The sequence below is a fragment of the Oryza glaberrima genome, chromosome 2, assembly GCF_000147395.1.
Source record: "Oryza glaberrima chromosome 2, OglaRS2, whole genome shotgun sequence".
NCBI lineage: Eukaryota > Viridiplantae > Streptophyta > Magnoliopsida > Poales > Poaceae > Oryza > Oryza glaberrima.
Genome location: NC_068327.1, coordinates 26,425,655 through 26,433,040, shown reverse-complemented (window position 1 = coordinate 26,433,040; position 7,386 = coordinate 26,425,655). Strand labels below are relative to the sequence as shown.

At 41.3% G+C, this 7,386-nt stretch overlaps 1 long non-coding RNA gene across 13 annotated transcripts; it reads left to right on the top strand.

The window, feature by feature from the left end:
• Positions 1 to 865: 865 nt before the first annotated feature.
• LOC127763058 (uncharacterized) lies at positions 866 to 7,386 on the top strand. 13 transcript variants are annotated; one of them, XR_008015662.1, is made up of 4 exons: positions 866 to 2,666; positions 3,260 to 6,383; positions 6,473 to 6,634; positions 6,752 to 7,381. It is a non-coding gene; the product is annotated as an uncharacterized LOC127763058 (long non-coding RNA). The 13 variants fall into 13 exon arrangements; XR_008015658.1 differs by having other exon boundaries at positions 866 to 1,132; positions 2,613 to 6,383; positions 6,752 to 7,380; XR_008015659.1 differs by having other exon boundaries at positions 866 to 1,132; positions 2,610 to 6,383; positions 6,752 to 7,380.

Here is a 7,386-nt window from a genome sequence, read left to right as displayed (position 1 = left end):
TGTAAATCTTTCCACAAAATAAAATAATATATATAACATGTTAACGACGAGTTTGAATCACATCCCTAAACTACAATAACATATAACATGTCCTTCAACTTATAATACCGGTGTAGCTAGCTAAGATCCCAGCTAGTATAGTTCTATATTTTTGTTGATGTGGCGGCTGAGTCAGCGTGGAACCTATATGAACCCCACATGTTAGCTTTCTTCCTCCTCTTTTCCCTTCTCCCTCTTCCCAGCCTACAGGTAGCAGGCCAACGGGATATAGGGAGAGAGGCAACAATCCAGGCATGGGTGGCATACTGGCATAGCTCCATCCTCCCATCATGTCGAAGAAGACGGGTGGCATAGGTCGTCTTCTATGGGCTGTGCCATAGCTCTAGTATCCCTGAGTAGCCGGTTGCATCAACGGTGGCGATATCGAGCGCTCCTGCTCGGCGCACGTCCATGTCGTCTTCATCCTCAACATCCCCCGTTTGCTCCCTCTACAACTCCCGTTAGCAGAAAGGGAAGAAAGAGGAGGAACAAAGCGCTAGCCACTAACATATGAGGTCCCACATGGGTCTTACTGCTTACCAAGTTATCTCATCAGTTAAAATTAGACACAATACTATCTTGTGATCTTGATAATTTAGTTTTATAAGTTGAAGGACGTGTTATATCTAGTATTGCAGTTTAAGATTACGATCAAAACTCGAGTAAGGTGAACTTATTCCTCATCGAATTGGTGTTACCGCCGTAACAGTCTTTCGGCCCAAATACCTTCAAATTATCGGGCCCAAGTAGTACAGACGCTGCCGCTTGGTACTCGGGCGTGTTTTCACACCTCCGAGCGCGTGCACACCCACCCGCACCGCCGCACGCTCAACCGGGCCACTTATCTTACAGAAAGCTGGGCTACGAGAGACCACCACCACCGCCACGGCCCGCGCTGCGTCAGCCGACGAACCCACCGTGGCCACGCCCCCGGAGGCATCGAGGGCAGCACAGTTGCGCCGCGCCGACGGTGCCGGACGAGCAGCCGACCGGCCGTCGACCAGTGGCTCCCACCGAGTCCAGGTTCCTCCCGCGGCGCCACCCAAAGGCGTAGCCGCGCGAGGTACCCCGGGCGGCGGCTGCGGCAAGTGAGGTGAGGTGAGGCTCTTTCTCAAGTCGCTGGTTTGGGGGCCAGTCGGACGAATCGTTTGAAACGGGGGTTGATGTTACCCACGATGTTAGCTTTGATGATGACTAGATCCAGTTCATCCCCTTTTGGTGCGTTTGGTACTGGTTCGGTTCGAGGAAGTAGACGATTTGATCCTTACTCTGAACCTATCCTAATTTAGAGAACTGATTTATTGATCCTTACTCTGAACCTATCCTAATTTAGAGAGCTGATTTATTTAGTTTGGGGAACGTAATGAGTCGATTCAGTACAGAAATACATTACCACATCATCTGTATGGAAGAAGGATTGAGATGAGGGCCTACGAGATCAGCACTTTATTTGGTCTCTTCTCTAGCAATTCACTTGGGCACATAATGATGCGTGATTGGTTGGGCAATTCACTTGAGCACATAATGATGCGTGATTAGTTTGGCAATCGTTAGAAGGTAAGCAAACTTGTGATGTGATTGCAGTTTGGATTTTTAATTCAAAATTGCAATGTTCTCCGCAGCTTGTATTATTCAAGGTATAACCAAAATGATGGCTTTGCACCGTTAGGTATGGAATAGCTACTGCCATTTATGCTGTATTATGCTATTAGGTTGTGAGGATGTGTAGGCTGCGTACCGCCACATTCATCCCTGTCCACTACTTTTCTTCCTACACAGGGGCCCTATGCTAAGTAGGTACCTCGTATTCTTTTTGTGGTGTAGAATTGCGGACTGTATATGCTGCTGTTTGGATGGTTTTGTGTGATTGCTGTCACCGATGGTGTTATGTTAGGGTGGTCCAGTGTTAGTGACTATGAAATGTGTGGTGGATGCAAGATGGCTGTTATGCTGGTGGTGAATTGATAGTTCAGCTGATGATTGAAGCCAGTGTTAAGCCCTCGGATAGGCAATGTGGAATATACACATTTTTGTTTTGTAGTGGGGCGTGTATTCTCTTAGCACGGGTACTGCCCTCTGGAGGTGTACATATCAGGAATCAGCAACAATATGGCACTCAGCACTATCTTGATGTCTCCTTGTTTGGTTAAATAGGTTTTTGGAGGTAACCTAACTAGATGCTATTTTCTTTCTTTTTTCTCAGGTGTAGTGATTTTCTTGTGATGCCATGGAATTTTGTTTTGATTCATACTACTCCCTCCGTTTTAGGTTATAAGATGTTTTGACTTTGGTCAAAGTCAAAATGCTTCAAATTTGACCAAGTTTATAGAAAAAAATAGTAATATTTTTTACCCAAGATAAATTTATTTTAAAAATATATTTAATTATTAATTTAATAAAACTAATTTGGTAATGTAAATATTGCTATATTTGTCTATAAACTTAGTCAAAATTAAAGCAATTTGACTTTGACCAAAGTCAAAACATCTTATAACCTGAAATAGAGAGAGTATTACTAAAGTGCACCTTTCTTTATTTGTCCTCTATTTAACTCTTAATTTTCAATGCAGCAGTATGAAAGCATTGAAAAAAAAACTCCTTTGCTGGGCCGGTGGAAAAAAGAACAAGTATGGAGTCGGAATTCTGACTTGCTCTTTGGATCCTATGAAGATTAAGAGTATTTGTTTTGTATGCCATCAGTCATCAGACACTTCCAAGTTCCAACTGAACGTTGTAACCTAAACCTAGATTCTCAACTGTGGAGGACTAATCATGCAGTTGCACTTAAATGTCAAATACTATATATTTGATCAATGTTAGGGCCCTTTTGACACTGTAAATCTTCTTGATTGCCTCTAATATTAATGCATATTCTTTGCCAAATGAATCTGCATATAGTATCTTTTACTATCTGCATCAACTTTAGTTTATAACTAGCCAGATACCCGTGCTTTGCTACGGATTAAAACAAATTAATAGTGAGGTTTTTGGGACAATTTTGTACCTGTAGATGTTATATTGTACAGGTGAAATATGATATAATCATATATGTAAAGGGATTATTTTATAACATAAAAGTACATGGGGTAGTTGGTATAAAACATGATGGAGTAGATGGTAAATAAGAAGTTACTATACTTGGTGAGGTGGAGGCAGTGAATCTGCCACCACCATTGCCCTCTTTTAAGAAGAATATCGATATGTCTGAAACCATTTTTAGGTACATTGAGATGTTCTTGACTCCAGAGGATGCATTTGAGCTGGCTACAAAAGAGCTGCAGCATACTGCTGTGTCCAGGTAACCTTTTATTCCTCTGTCCTTTTCTAGTTCTGTCATATTTTATATCTTCAGTTATCATTAGTGACTCAGTAAATCTGCATCCACATATTTTATTTTGTATTCTGTATATGTCTCAACATGTCCATCCGGAGTATCTTTTCATATTTATGAACTGACATTTCTAATAATGTATGAATTACTATTTTGTCCTGTAGTCAAATTCACCTCTAGGCTCTAAGCTAACTACAGTTGGTGATGAAGTCACTAGCTCCTGCACCAATTTGTATAGTGACCTCGGTGTAAGTGTGTAGCATGATATCCACCGGGAGACCTTTCAAGAGACATGACTCTTCTTTTGACCATCTTCCTATTCCAAGTGCTTAACGTCTTTGACTTAACCAGAGTGATCTTGTACCTGTGAGCATGTCACGACAGGAAGAGATTTGGAGGCTCAAGAAGAGTCCAAAACTCTGCTTACATCCATCTCATAGTTTGTCATGCATGAATGCAGTATTATCACACGGTTGTCTCTAGAGGTCAGCTATTTTTCTCATTGCAAAATGCTATTTTCACTGATCGCTGTCATCCTCCACCAACCTACTAAGGTCGTTAGTGGGGAAGCTTCACGCTCGACATCTTTCAAATTGAGGGAGAATGAGCTGTCTGTCCTTGCCTCCAAGCTTCTTTTTTTATATTATTCTAGTGGTTGACACATTTCACTGAGAGTCAACTTGGAGTAAACAAAGCTACTCCTTCAATTGCCTGTCATTAAGTTCACCGTACACAGAGCCTCCTCCTGGTGTGCTTTTCCTCTTCTATTAGAATATGTGATGCGCGTGCTTAATGCTGCCTATCCTTGTTTTGTCTCTCTCCCTTTCCTAAAGGTGGAGGGTCCGTGTGTAGTCATTCCTTTAGATATTATATATAACCACTTGAAAAACTTTATGTGTAGGCGTGATGCCCCTGCAATGCTTGTTTATGGTCTTCTTAAATCTTAAGCATGTTGTAAATACATGGATAGGATACGACTGGTTATTCTTCCTGTCTCTTGTCAAAGCTCAAGTTGAAAACTTTGCCACCGCACTTGGGTTGACATCTCAACCTAATTGCTATTTGACACTGCTAACTTTGAGCACGCGAAAGGAAATTTCTCCAGTCCATGCTTGTGTAGTTAGCTACCCAGAGTGCAGACTTGGTGTACTGCACGAATGGAGACAGGGTGGCGGCATTGGAAACCATATTCTTTGTTCGATGATATCCAAAGTTAGTCATCCCCTTATAAACAAGAACCTGACGAAAAGTGCCTGCTGTTCCTTTCACAACATTCCTTTAGCTCGATGAGACAACCAATTTCAGTCAGCTGATCCCAGATGACAATTAGGTTACTGAGTATTATTAGGGCACGCTTCCTCCTCCTCTTAATTTAACTGCTAAGATTACCAGTTTTTTTGGGTCAGATCAGGCAAGTGATCAGGGATGAGTTTTCTAAGAATTAAATAGTGGAAGTGGAGTTCACATAATTGTCAGCAGGAACCACCGCTGTGGCAAGTCTAAAGCACAGGAAATAAATTATTTGTATTTATTTAGTGTTACTGATTGGAGGCCATTTGCTCAACCATTTGAGTGTGGACCAGATGATCATATGCTGACAAGTGTTATGAGCAATCCCAGTTTCCACTGAAGTCCTGTTATTAAATTTCAAGCTCGTCTTTATTTTGTTCTATAATCTGTGCGGGTCCCCAGGATATTATTGATTTGAAGAAAGGCTATTTGAGGCATGCTGCTTGTGATGGGACACATTTTAAGCTTATACTCCACTATGCCCCTTTTACACGTGCCAAGGTGTGATCCATTGTGAGTTCTTGTCAATAACTAATTTGAGTATTTATTCATATCATGGGCTCATTGCTAATCTTAGTTTTGAATATGAGTGCTATTTTTCATGTATTCCTTTTTAAATTTGCACTAGCCTAGTGCTTATAACCTTCTCATATCCATGATTATGTATTAAAAAAACTGTGCCAGCAGCCCAGCATTTTGTACAGCAGTAATTCTCAGTCCAAGCTAACAATTTGCTGACTTGAATATAGTGTGAAATCACTCTGTTATTGGGGCGCTCCTGTAGCTGTAAGTGCCACTTTCTTCTCTTGCTGGAACATGTAAACTACTGCTTTGCGAAGGAAAGAAAATCACAGAGTACATATTGAGTTACATCAGTATGCTATATATTTGCTCATATGTTACTTTCTGTATTTGAGATATCTGTTATACTACATATGATGCCCGTTTTGTTACCCTGATAAAAAAAAAACTGTCTGCTTTAGTCACCGGTCTCATTCTGTAGCTTTCCCTTTCAGTTTTGTCTTGGAAATTTCATCTCCCTAGGTTTCTTAGCATATTACCCTATAGTTCTACATCTATTTGTCATGCTAATGAAGATACTAAAGTATTTTAATCAACAGTTTATTTGCATTTTTACCGGAGTACCTCACTGGGAAGAGATGCCTTATCCTCAATTAAGGAAAGGCAGCCAACACATTATGCTGTTTCCCTGCTTCTCTTTCTGCATCTGACCTGCCGCTGATTTTAATCTGTGTTCAGATTTCAGGCTGATACTTTCCTGGCATTCACACATCATCTTATGTGACGCAAAGCGTCAGGAAGCAATGAATTGCATTCTTGAAGCCTTTGTCCCCAAGCCCACTACCACCAAAGCCATCACCGTCACTCACCAACCCTAGGGCGAGCTCTTTGTTCAATGGCCCTGCAAATGCAGTCTCTGCTCCATTGTTGGCCGAGCAGCAAGAGAACAAAGAGTAAACAAGACAAGGTGGTGCAGTAAGCAGGGAACTAAACAGCAGAGGGATTCATGACACTGAGACACAGTCAACTGACCCACTCAAGTGGAAGAAGACCATGGAGCAAAGTAGCACTTCTTACTGTTTCTGAGAATATTCCTCCCTCGTCGGCCATAGCTGTGTGATTTCCCATGGCTTCATTTTGTAATGATAAGTTACCTGACATGGTCATGGTAAAGTAAAGTTGATGAAAAAAGTCAGCTTAGGTTAGTAAAATGTACTCCACTGTAGAACTCCAAAGTGACGTGATATGACGTCTCGAAGTTGAGTGGCTTCTTTTACTTGTATGCTGCAGATCTTCACCATCTGGAAGACATACTATCAGCAGACTAAGCAGCACGTCCATATCATTTCCAGAATCATATCAAGCAGGCTGCTGAGCGTGCGACGGGTTTTGCAGAAGCACAAGGCTGGTACAAAGAGAAGACATGAAATGCTCGAGTTTCCGGTGTTTGCGGTACTACATCTTTGGTGCACACATCTGATTAATTACTTCCTAGATTTGGCTTGCTTTATGTCCCGAAGACGGTTGAGTTGTTGGGACTATTGTGTGACTGTGAGTTTTTTTTTTCAGTGTTTACCACTACGAAAGAACACTATTAGGACAGAGTGATGCTCTTGATGCGCAAGAAGCCGGGTGCTGCTTACTCCGTGCGAGTTGTGACAGGCACCTTTCATGGACCAATCGCCCATCACCGAATAACGTGGCAGCAGTCTCAGTGAGAAGGTTGGCAGGTTATCACCGTGTCTCGTACTGACAATTCAAGTTTCTGAATTAACCTATGCCCATTTCTTCTGCATCTATAAAACCTTGTAATTAAGAAGCTTTTGTCCTGCCTTTAATTTTTACCTTTAGAAGTAAAACTATATATATGCACATCATGTTATCTTAAGTGATGTATTGTCTCCTTCACAAAATATAGCTATTTTTAGCACAATCGTGTTTCAAAATAAAGCTATTTCTTGACCTACCCTTTCCTCTCAACCAATTACAACCATTGTCTTCACCTACATTCTCTTCTCCATCAATCGTAGCCTTCTTTTAATCATCTCTATATACTTTCTTTTAATCATCTCTATCTACCTTTAAAATGCATACATTCTGAAACGGAGAAAGTAGTATAAGTAGTATACAAGCGATAAGCCTGCCACATCAGTTTTAGCAGTGAGTTGGAGGTGAGAGAGTATATCACCGAGCAACTATTTAAG